The following is a 13,189-nucleotide window of genomic DNA, read 5'->3' as shown; positions in this document are numbered from 1 at the left end:
GGATGTAAAACTGCTGAATAACCCAATCTCTATCAATGAAATTGAACATGTAATTAATTCCTTACATACAAAGAAGAGCCCAGGCCCAGACGGATTTACTGCAGAATTCTACAAGAAATACAAACAAGACCTAATACCGACACTCCTCAAACTCTTCAATGAAATTGAAAGGGAAGCAATTCTTCCGAAGTCATTCCTGTAAACAAATATTACTCTAGTACCAAAACCTGGGAAAGACCCAACCGAAAAAGAGAACTACAGACCAATCTCCCTAATGAACACAGAGGCAAAAATCCTCAATAAAATATTGGCAAATAGGATGCAGCAAATCATCAAGAAGATTATACACCATGACCCAGTGGGATTCATCCCAGGCATGCAGGGATGGTTCAACATACGTAAATCAATAAATGTAATCCACCATATCAATAAAGCCAAAAGTAAGAATCACATGATCATTTCCATAGACACAGAAAAAGCCTTCGATAAGGTCCAACATTCATTCATGATAAGAACTTTACAGAAAATTGGAATAGATGGTCTTTACCTCAATATAATAAAGGCTGTCTACGACAAACCAACAGCCAGTATCATACTAAATGGCCAAAAATTGAAAGCCTTTACTTTAAAATCAGGCACAAGACAAGGATGTCCTTTATCACCTCTCCTATTTAATATACTACTGGAAGTACTAGCCAGAGCAATTAGACAAGAGAGAAAAATAAAAGGGGTAAAGATAGGAAAAGAAGAAGTTAAATTGTCATTATTTGCAGATGACATGATACTCTACATAGAAGACCCCCTAAACTCCATTGAAAGACTCTTACATATAATAAATAAATTCACTAATGTTGCTGGGTACAAAATCAATACTCAGAAATCAATAGCATTCTTATACATTAACAACAAAATCACAGAGAGAGAAATAAGAGAAGACACACTCTTCACACTAGCAACCAAAAAAATAAAATATTTAGTAATTACTCTTACGAAAGAAGTGAAAGACCTATACAGGGAAATTTATAATACACTGAAGGAAGAAATTGAAGATGATCTCAGAAAATGGAAAGACATCCCATGTTCATGGATAGGAAGAATAAACATCGTGAAAATGGCCATTCTCCCAAAACTATTATACAGATTCAATGCAATCTCAATAAAAATACCATCAACATACCTTATAGATCTAGAGAAATTACTCCTAAGGTTCATCTGGAACCAGAAGAGACCTAGAATATCAAAGGCAATTTTAAGCAATAAAGGCAAGGCAGGAGGCATCACAATCCCTGACTTGAAGTTATACTAAAGCAACAGTAGTAAAATCAACATGGTACTGGAATCAAAACAGAGCAGAGGATCAATGGAATAGATTAGAAGATACAACCACAACTACAAACACACTCAACCAACTTATCTTCGATAAAGGAGTCAAGCAGGTTCACTGGAAGAAAGACAGTCTTTTTAATAAATGGTGTTGGAAAAACTGGTTCTACATTTGCCGAAAACTAAAACTCAACCCAAGCCTATCACCATGTACTAAATTAAAATCTAAATGGATTAAAGATCTGAATATTAAAACAGAAACACTAAATCTATTGGAAGACAAATTAGGTAGAAACCTTGAAGACACAGGGGTAGGTAGAGAATTCATGAACAGGACTCAAACTGCACGGGAAATACTTCCCAGAATCAATAACTCGGACTACCTCTTATTAAAAAGTTTCTGTAAGTCAAAAAAAAAATCTCCAGCATAGTGAAAAGAAAACCCACAAATTGGGAAAAAATCTTAGTGAACTCCCCCTCAGACAAAGGACTTTTGTCTAAAATATATAAAGAATTTTAAAAACTCAGACCCCCAAAATTCAAAGACCCAATCCAAAAATGGGCATCTGAGATGAATACACACTTCTCAGAGAAAGAAATACAAATGGCAAATAAATACATGAAAAAATGTTCATCATCATTGGTTATTAGGGAAATGCAAATTAAAACCACACTGAGATTCCATCTCACTCCTGAAAGGATGGCCAGGATCAAGAAAACCAACAACAACAAGTGCTGGAGAGGCTGTGGGGAAAAAGGAACTCTCCTACACTGTTGGTGGGAGTGTAGACTGGTACAACTTTTGTGGAGGTCAGTCTGGAGATTTCTCAAAAAGCTGGAATTGGAAGTCCCATTTGTTCCAGCTATTCCACTACTAGGCATCTTCCCAGAAGAACTAAAAGCATCATACACAAAGTAATATATGCACACCTATGTTTATAGCAGCACAACTTGTAATTGCCAGTTCATGGAAACAACCCAAATGTCCATCAACCGAGGAATGGATAAAAAAGCTGTGGTACTTCTATACAATGGAGTACTACTCAGCTATAAAGAAGGATCACATTGAGGTATTTATCAATAAATGGGCGCAACTTGAAACCATACTCATAAGTGGACTAAATCAAACTCGCATCTGTGAACTCCGAATAGTTTCCCTAGTGTGGGAAATGCATCAAATATATAAAAGTACGTGATAACCATGATTCCCCATCATATGGCCTTGAAGCCTTATAAAATTTTCACTCATTAATTGGAATGGCTTTATTCTGGGCTGTTTGATATTATGGCCAGTGATACAATGAACAGCTACTCTGAAGAAAATAAGACATAATAACAGCTAGTGCCGATTTAATACCATCTTGTCTTAAAGCCGCACCAAACTATGGTTCTTCAGTCTCCATTGATTTTATCATGTTGTAACTTGCTGGATTTTATCGTATGTGGTAGTATAAACAAAAATTGTTATAGGCAAAGAGATAATATTGAAACCATTGATCATTTTTTCTGTTAGCTGGTTCTAAATACTCTACAATGCTTTCATCCACTTGAATGGTGTTACACAGTCTTGATATGTTTGATGCTATAGCATATGAAGTTATATTCAAATATTTCAAAGAAAAAGACACTATGGTAACTACTATTAAGTCGGGTTATTTGGTGGTGAATCACTAGGTTGCTGAAAGTGTCATGCTTTAACCTGTATTGTTATGTTGTAAGTGCCCCCTTTTATCTCACCCTCTCCCTTATTCATTAAAAAATTATTTAATTTAAAAAAATACCAACCAATAAAAAATGCTGCTGGATCTGTTGGGAAAAAGAAACCCTTTACAACTGTTGGTTAGAGAGTAGACTAGTACAAACACTGTGGAAATCAGTGTGGAGATTCCTCAAAAAATTAGGATTAGAGGTCCCATTCAACCCAGGTATTCCCCTTCTGTGTATCTTCCCAGAAGGATTGAAAAACATCACACCACAGTGACATATGTGAAACCATAAGGTTCAAAATATACAATAGTCACTGTGAAATGGGAGGAAACTGTTCAATAAAAAGAAGAAACTAAGATAGGGGAACAGAGAAAGGATAGAAGGGAAAAGAAAAAAATGCAAGTTAGTTATACTATTAGTGTTACTTAGTCACTGAATAGGAAAGATTGTGCTAATATTGATTGAAGAAATCTTTATGCCCATATTTTATACTTGAGTGACTAAAGATAATGTGTAATTTATCAACAATTGTTACTTTTTCATTATTTTGTTGTGAAAATTTGTTTTACCTTTTCTTCTTAATATTAACAAATAAAGTAAAAAATTTTTTAAAAAATCTTGATAATGGTGAAAGTAAATGGCACATTAGCTATATGATTTTCAGACCTTGGAGGAAAATAAAAATGCAAAACTCTTATCATAAGTTATTAATAATTCCTAAACAATGAGAGTAGTACATTAAACCAAATGTTGGCCTCCCAAAAAACCATAGGCTGTCTCTCACTCTCAGGCTGCATGCCCAAGAATCCTGTTGTGTCTGCATGCTTGGTACAGAGAATTTCAGTGCACTACTTTCTCCATTTGTGGGCATTTGAAATTCTTCCATGATAGTTTTAAAAGGTCCTTTTAAAAACAAAGGATATGAACTTGGTATGGGAAAATGGCAAAAATCATGAAGATGAGAGGCTTAATTTCCAAAATATTGGAAATATTCCACATAGTAGTATGGGGCTTAATTTCCAAAATATTATGAGATAACCATGTCAAGTATTTGTAATGGTGCCTGGCACATAGCAAACATTCAGAGTAGTTCCTGCCAGCTCTACTGCTGCTAGCACTACTAATTTTACAAAGACTACAGTGACTGCTAGTAAGAAATGCCTAATTTTCCAATATTTTATGAAAAGATTACATGAAACACATAGTAAAGTGTTTCCTAGGAGATTGACCAAGGCACCAAAAGTCTTAAAATGAATTAATCCTTACCAAGAGTTACTTCACATTTGGTCCTTGGTACACTAGATTCTCACTAAAATTTGTAGGGAATCTTTACCTCCCTCCATCCCTCTCCCTTTCTTCCTTCTTCTTTCTCTCTCTCCTTCTCTCCCATCCTTCTTTCCTCCCTTCCTATCTGTTTTTGAAGGCTGGGAATCAAACCCAGGGACTTGCACATGCTACGCACATCCTCTACCACTGAGCTATATCCCTAGCCTCATGATGACATATTGCCCTGCAGCCCTTAGAATAGAATAATACTACCAATTTAAAGATTGTTCTGAAATTCAGGCTCTTTTTTGTATGCTAAACAACATTAGTTAAATAGCAAAAAAGGAAAATCAGAATGATTCTTACATTGTGGCTAAAAATCTTGGGGAATAATGCTTAGATTTTTCTTGAGTAAGAAAAGTCATTTAAAAACTTCAAAGGGGAACCTCTTTCTCCAAAAGCACAAATTAAGCCCCTTTGCTAATGACAGTAGTTTATATAGAATCACTACCAGAATAAGTTAAAACTATACTGTTTTAACTTTAAGAAAGGTGATTTCTTGCTTCAAATTAAAATCTTCTCTAAAAAATTAAACTTTAGAAGTCAGATTATCATATATGACCCAAATTACATTAAAATATCCACCACTTTACAAGTGCAGACGAACAGTGATTTTAGCAATGTCTACTATAATCTGTCACCTAGGTCAGCGCTTTCAGGTTTAGAGAACCCTTCAGCCTCCTCATTTTTTTACACGTTGGGCTGGAAGTACCCCCTGAGGATCCAAAAAATTGGTTTTAAAAAAAAGCCATTTTGTACAAAGAGCAATTTAGGAAAAATGGATAGCTGATAGACTGCCCCTTTGCCTATCTATAATGGCAACTGTTTTATTAAGTCCCTCAAAATACAATAAATTTCTAAGTTAGACTAACTACTTTTTATTAAATAGTATGTCAATAAAAAATTATCACTCCTTTTTTAGACACTAAATTTAATATCTCACCATATTTGAAATGAGGCAACACAATTTTCTAGTCACTGATCTTTAACTAAATTGAGGATTCTGTAGAATTAATAAGACTGCATGTGGACCAAGAGCTAGAGTTAGTGGGAATGTATATGAATCTGTTGTTTCTATTAAATATTTACCCATGAAATACGGTATATATACTATCAGAATAGTTTCATAGGCATCTTCTTCATATTCAGCAATAATCCTCCAAACCTGATGGCAAGAATACTGCAGCAACTACTTATATTTTATTCTCAATGAAAAGCTAACTTTTGCCTTTCCAGACCTGCCCAATCAACCTGACCAGGGCCAGCCTAAACTCAGTAGGGAGTAAGCATTACATAAATCCAGAATATAATGAAAATTCACTGGCAGCCTTTTTTCTGTCTACCCTTTTTGCCCTCATATTTCCTATTTCTGCCCTGGTGTGCATGCTAGACCTTGGATGATACAATTCAATTCAGAGCTCACTAAAACAAGGTTCAGCACCTATATATTGAAACTGGCAGTACTGCATAGAGTCTGTACCTCCCAAGAGATAGATACGAAGTCTATACAAAACCAGACTTGAGCCCCTTGCATATTTATTAATTAGCAACATTTTTGGATACTTTTACCTGTATGTGATCATGAATATTAATCAACAGTTCTTATTCTTGATATTACTTTATCAGAAATGAAAAAAATTTACAATTACTAGTATCTGTTGTTTGAAAGATAGAAACATCCATGCATAATTTGTAGACAGGCATGAGCTCATTACAAAAAAAAAACAAAAAAATCCACTTAATACAAGCCTTTTTCATCACTGATTTCTTTTAATGCCTTTATCTGGAAAATAGCCTATTTTTTACATGGTACTGAGGAAACTGGTTATTCACACATAGAACACTGTATAAAAATCAACTCAAGGTAAATCAAAGATCTGAATGTAAAGATTTAAAACTCTGGAACATAATGAAATTGGTACAGGCAAAGATTTTTCTGTGTAGGACCCAAAAAGCACAAAAAAAAAAAAAAAAAAAAAAAAAGCAAAAATTACCTGTTATTCCAGTACTTGGGTTTGAGGCTACATAGTGACACTCTGTCTCAAAAAAAACAAAAAAAGTTAAAAAATTGACAAATGGGATTATATCAGACTAAGAAACTTTTTCTACACAGCAAAGGAAACAATTAAGAGACAAATAATCAAGTAAAGAGACAAAACTCTACAGAGTTTTTTTTCCCAGAATTTTTCTGGTAGAAAATATTTAACAACTACTCATCTTACAGGGGTCTAACACCCAAGGGGAAAAAAACTCATCAATGAGATAGCAAGTAATTCAATTTAAAAATGTGCAAATGATTTGAACAAAAACTCTCAAAAGAAGAAATATTAAGTGGCCAACATATATGAAAACATGCTCAATATTATTAGCTAATTACAATATCTATTATTAAAATAGCTAACTCTGGAGATGATATGAAGTAAAAAGACAGTTTGTAGGAATATAAATAGTACAAGCTATTATATTATGGAGAATAGTCTGGAAGCTTCTCAAAAAACTAAAAATAGATCCATCATATGATCCAGCTATCCCACTTCTGGGTATGTACCAAAAGAAATGAAATAAAAACACCAAAGAGACACAGGTACAACCAAGTTTATTATGCCACTCACAATACTTAAGATAAAATACATGCCTATGAACAGATAAATGGATAAAGAAAATGTGGTATATATACACAATGCAGTAATATTCAGCCATAAGAAGAATAAAATCTTGGCATTTGTATTCAAGTGATCAGAAATAGAAAATTTATGTTAAGTGAAATAAGTCAGACACAGAACAAATATCATTTGTTCTCTCTCATATGTGAAAGCAAAAAGTCAACCTGGAAGCAGATTACTGATTACTAGAGATTAGGAAGTCAGCTATGGAGCAAGGGTAGAAAAATGGCTGCTGGATTTGAATAGTACATATTTGATATATATACAGATATAATGAATACTTTTAATGCAAACAATCAATATATTTAATAAAAGTTTTTTTTAAAAAAAGAAAACAGTTCCTTACAGAAGTCCATATAGTAAATGCAAAAGGAATGATATAATTAGAAAAGTGCCATTTTTCAATCCTGCTGAATGAAATAAAGCCTATAATCCAGAGGCAACTATCATTAATGAACACTGCAATCATCCATGCAAGGATAAGGAGGAACTTGGCAGCAGCAGAACAGGCCAATAGCATCTGCACCTACTAATTAGTTTATCTTCACTAGAATCTACTAATTAGTCTTATCTTCATTTTGTCTCATCAGACTTCTCTACTAACTTTTTCATCAAACCTAACACAAAAACACATAAATTTGCCAGTGTCTTAAGAGTTGTTACATTCTTAGGACAGCTCCTGGATTACAGAATCTAGATTAATAAGAGAAAAGCTTATTTAATATATCTTTTGTTATGGAGGCCTCAGTCATGGGCTTCACGGGAAGGAATAAATACTAACAAAGGGAGCAAATGGTCAAGTTTATCATATAGATAAAATCATTCCTATGATTCTTCCCAAAATCAAGCATCGGGAGTAAGTATATAAGAGGACCACTATAAAATAAAAGTGATTTAAGCAATACAATAACTCAAAGTAATATGTGGACCTCATTTGGATTCTTAAAAGCAACAATGAAATAACCATCAGGGAAATGTGAATGAGGACTGGACATTAGAAGACTCCAAAAATTATCTTTTACTTCATGAAGTAAAGGGAGAAATGTTCTTATCAGTTAGAGATAAATACTGAAGAATTTTCAGCTGAAAATATGTATATATTAGGTATGTTTTAAAATAAGGGGAAAACAAAAATGGGACATTGGAATAAAAGTGAAAATGCTGATAATTATCAAAGCTGGATATTGTATACATGAGTGTTTATCATTTCTCCTTTTTTGTATATTTTAAATTTTCAAAATTTAAATTTCTAAGGCACAAGCTTTGAGTCAGACATTGGGCAACCAGTTCTTTCAAGTCCAGCTGTGAAAAAGTGGGCAGATTGCAGCCCATGCCCTCCCATCTTGTGTGTTAGCAGTAGCACAGGACTTCCTCCTAAGCAGGCTCTAGTACTGTTTCTGGGGTTTTTCTTCCAACCCATAATCATCTATCCTGTGAATTTAAGCACTGACCCTGTCAATGTTCACACATATGCAGCCCATAACAATTATGTCCCAACTGCTACTTAACTACAGTGATTACAATCAATTATGACCATCAGTGACCATCAATTACGAGATCTATCTCAATATCAGAGAACCAAATGCTAAAAAATAATGTATTTAGAAACCTATGAAGGAGAGAAGATGGTAACAAAAATGTTGTTGATGTTGAGCCCTAAATACGTACAAGGCATTGCCTGCTTTTTCTCCTGTTATTATTTTTTGCTTGTATGTTTCACTGACTAAAATATCTCCATTTTGCAGATGCTACAGCAACTGCCACTGAGTTAGCAAATGACAGACCTTCAAAGTGTTCTTGATGGATGTTTGTTGCATGAATAAAAATATGCAAATTTTAAGTCAAAGAAGAAATATAATATATGCAAATATGTGGGGGAAGTCTAAAGCCCTTCTGCACAAAGTTCTGGGAGCTAATTTGAGAAAATTTATCGAGTTGTTGTGTGTAACCCTTTTCCCAAAGTACAATAAAAATTCATAAGACAGGGCAAGAGTCACATGGCATCAAACCAAGAGTGAAAGACATTTACTCTATGGCGTTCTCTACACACATGTTCCAGTGACTTCTGTAAAGCATTAAAAGATGTAAGATCGAGAAAACTAAAAATAAAGTCTTTGAGAAATGATTTTTATTGGAGCCTAATATAAAGTTTCCTTCAAATTTATATCCTGAAAGTTTTATAAAATTATACCCAAATGAGACTATTACTGTATTTTGTTTTCTAATATCCCTCAAGCAGGATATAAGGCATATAGAAATTCTGCTCAAAGTTTTATTATGCACCAAACACCACATTCAAGTTCTTTTCCAGAGCTACTAAAACTTAGCTGAACTCTGATGTGGTGGTCCTACAGCTTAAGTTATAATACCCCTATAATTTATCCCAGCCACATCCTGAAATATAAGTACCTCCTTACATTTTCAGGAGAAAGAGTAGGAAGTTAGCCAAATTGGTATGGCCCAAGTCAAACAGTTAAAAAATAGCACGTCCTGGATTCATATCCAAGGCTTTGAAAGACTTAATACTTGGGCTTCGTAGGTCACAAAAGACCTATGAAGAAAGATCACAGTGTTTCACTTGTATACCTCAATATACCTAGCTTGGTAAGTTTACAGAATCCAATGGGAACAAATCACTAGAAAAATGAGTTAAAAATATAGGCATTCAAAGTAAAAGCCTAAATTTGTTATTAAATTCAACTAACAAGTATACTATGTTAAATTTATACATGATTTCCTAAATCCTTACTTCCAATTCTTTGCTTAATTTTTCACACATTGACACCAGATCACAGATCCCACTTTCAGTAGTGCTGAGCTGTCCTATATTGTCAGACATGTGCAAAAAATGAACACTACTTTTAATAAGGTGGCAGAGTTCCTCATCTCTTGAAAGGCTGATCTTTCTTCTAGATGATAGTCAATATATTATTTTTTGAAATATGTGGCTATTAACTTTTTCTTCATACTAAAAATAACAAGCACCAAATATGGGTTCCAAAGTAAACAAAAATAGAAATTTGAAATGCTGTTCTGCTTTATACAACTGCTATGCTACTTCGATAAATGTTAAAAAGAACAATGTGAAACTATGAAATGCATTCCACCGAATCATCATGGAGAAAGGCAAAGAGGACCAGAAGTACCTGTTCCCCGCTTTCTACCTCCCCCTTTCCACCCTAAGCAGGGAAAGACTCATAAATCCATCCTCAAAGCTGAGTAGCTGTTGGGAAACTGAAAAACAAATATTTAAGAGATTTCAAATATAAGATGACACCTGGAATTCTTCAAGCTGCCATGCCTCTTGAGAAGTTCTCAGTTAAATAACAAAAGTGACATCCATCATGCATTCACACACAAAAATGTATGTCCTAAGAGGGGAAAAGGGATGGGGAAAGAAAATGATACTTCTTGGATTTTTAAAAATGTGCTGTAAATTCAAGTTACTTTTTAAAGGCACAGCTCATGTGGACTTAGTATGACTTGATGGATCAAACCCACAACTTCTCTGCTACTCCATGAAAGTAATGAGGGAGGAGGGCAAGGCAGGCACAATACAAAGGGGAGAAATTACTAGACAGGAGTCAGCATCCAGACTAAACCCAATTTGAAGGAAACAATTAGAAACTGGCACAGGTTCCAACTCAATAAGCAGGGGTGGCTATGGACAATGAGCATAATCACTGGGCAATGAAAACAACCGCAGATAAGCAAACCCTGGGAAAGGAGTGGCTCTGAAGTGCCGCTCTGGCTGAGATTAGCCACTTGCAGGCTGGAAAACAAACATCTGAACATGCTCTCTCTGCACAGCTAGTTGCTGACGTCACAGCCTGCAAGAATAAACAACATTGATGTAGTTTCCCCAAGCACCAGGAGTAGTAAAGTTCTTATAGCTCACCTTGTGAGTCCCAAGAGCAGTCCCCAAAGGAAAAACACATTCTACAGAATGTCCAATGGATTCAAAGAACTTTGCAACTGTATTTCACATTAGCTCTAATGGAGGCTCTGCTAATAAAGTCTCCCAGCTCTCAGCTGAACGGGTGTAATTTAGTAATGTAGTTGTAATTGAGTGATGTCAACTCAATATAATTTGTAATGTTTTTCTAACAAATTATCTTCATTTTTTTCCTGAAAAAGGTATCTGTGATTCCATGTGATAAGTTGTTTTAAAAGGCTGACATACAGTGCTAATGATAAAGATCTTTAATTGATGGAATGTTAATAGTGACATCAACTAAGAATTATCTTAGTTGATTCTTTATACACTATTAACCTTTTAAACATTACAAGCTTTCATTTTCAACCAATAAATGTTCAGAATGTGTGACTCACAGTCCTCAGACATTTCAGTATTTCATCATTATGATTATTCTACGGACAGATTCCTTACAAACCTTGTCATTTCTCTTCCCTGAACCATTCCCAATCCTTACAAACCCGGCATGTTAGCATTTCCCTTTCCCCGCACCATTCCCAAAGCGGACCTACAAGTTCCCTGGTTTCTTGGTGAGCAACATAATACCCTCCACTTCCACAGACTTGTCAGCAACATGTCATCCCTCAAGGCCAGCGAAAACATTTCATGAATTTGCAGACCTACAGACAGAATTGCTCTCTGGAGAACCATTCTCTTAGGGTACTTTGGAGTCCCTCTGTTTTACCATAGTATGCTGCAGGTCTTCTTGCATATATACTACTCCCCTGTTTAACGCCACATATTCCTGGAGTTCAATATCTTGCCACAGAGAGGATCTTCCTTGCCTCAGATCAGGGAACTTTACACAACATTGTTACACCTCTGCATTCCTTTATTTTGTTGTTTTAAGCACAGCCATAATTAGGATCATTTCTGTCTCTCTTTTTGACTAAGACTAGTCTATTGACAGGGCCTATCTCAGTTGTTTCCTGAATGTAGTAGGAAACACACACTACTCCAAATCTGAAGAAAGAATAAATAAGTGAAAGAATGACTTAACAAACACATATTATTTTTGCCTGTCTCTCTCTCTCCCTCCATCTTTTCTATCAGTTTCTGAACTTAAAGGCCACTACAACCTCTAACTATGACCTAGCACATATCAGGGATCACAAAAATTCATTAAACTAAAATTAATTTCTTCCTATTAAAGTATTAGTATCAGGTTGGCTATAGAGAATTCAGTCTCCAAAGCTTACTGTGTTTTTTATTGCCCACTGTCCATTCACCCTCATCAAGTTCCTAACACATGCCGGCCACTCCGCAGAACAGTGTGGAACAGAAACAAATGATATTTAGAACCAAGTACTCTACAGTTTCATTACATTTACATATTCATGCCAGATACTGGGGAATTATGGAGGTCAGTCAAACACAGATACAAAAAATAAATGAGCAAATCAGATATAGATATAGATATATAGATATAGATGTCAAGAAGTACCCATGAGTAAATAGGGGTCCCAATGAAGACTTTAGATGTTGCAAGCAGAGACAGAGGAGACACAGGCTTAAATGAGGACAGGTTTAAAATGAGTCTTATGTAGGTGGAGACTGGGAGTAGGGATGTTACAGAAAAAAGACATTATTCTTTAGTTCAATAGATCTTTATCAGCTAGTTACTGTGTTAGGCACTGGAAGTTCAATGGTAAGTAAATCCAGATCCACTGTCAATAGAGCTTATCTTCTAACAGTGGAAACAAACAAAAAAAAGCAAGCAAATAATGATGCCAGGCAGCGACAGATGCTCTGAAGAAAACATGGCAGAATAAGCTGATGGGATTTCCTCAGCAGGAAAATGAGAGGAGGCTTTCTCACAGCAATGACTCTGAACAATGATCCGAATAAAGACAGGGAGGGAGACATGCACTATTCCATTATACAAGCACGCTGAGCAAGGGGAATTGAAGTCCTGTCCACATAAGGGGGACTACTGACTCATTCATGTTTCATTGAGTATTTAGACATGTTCTTGGTGCATGTTCCTAATAAGGCCTTCTACTTTTGTTGTTCAGAAAACATTCATTAAAAGTGTTCTAGATATATTCTGGAGCAGCAACATGGCACCTAAAGGCACCAGCACCTGAATGTGGGTTTATATTGGATTTGTAATTGCAGTGTGATCTTATCACAAAGATAAGAAACCAAAGATAAAAGAAGCAGATTTAATATTTAAATAATGCTTTCATGTCCA

General features: G+C 35.1%; 1 protein-coding gene across 15 annotated transcripts in view; it reads right to left on the bottom strand.

Annotated features, from left to right (window-relative positions):
• Positions 1-13,189, bottom strand: part of Fhit (fragile histidine triad diadenosine triphosphatase) — a 1,402,288-nt gene that overhangs the window by 1,191,124 nt on the left and 197,975 nt on the right. The window contains exon 3 of one of the 15 annotated variants that reach the window (XM_063257172.1): positions 1,178-1,229. The exons of 13 other annotated variants lie outside the window; for them this stretch is intronic. The gene's annotated coding sequence lies outside the window, so the exon portion shown is untranslated. Of the gene's footprint in view, positions 1-1,177; positions 1,230-13,189 lie in introns of those variants that run through there. One more of the 15 variants, XM_063257173.1, reaches the window with a different exon arrangement.

Source organism: Cavia porcellus, unplaced genomic scaffold, assembly GCF_034190915.1.
Source record: "Cavia porcellus strain 051 isolate PalLab524CR breed Dunkin Hartley unplaced genomic scaffold, mCavPor4.1 scaffold_10, whole genome shotgun sequence".
Taxonomy (NCBI): domain Eukaryota; kingdom Metazoa; phylum Chordata; class Mammalia; order Rodentia; family Caviidae; genus Cavia; species Cavia porcellus.
The sequence above is the reverse complement of the archived record's forward strand: the minus strand, read 5'-3'. Positions and strand labels throughout refer to the sequence as shown.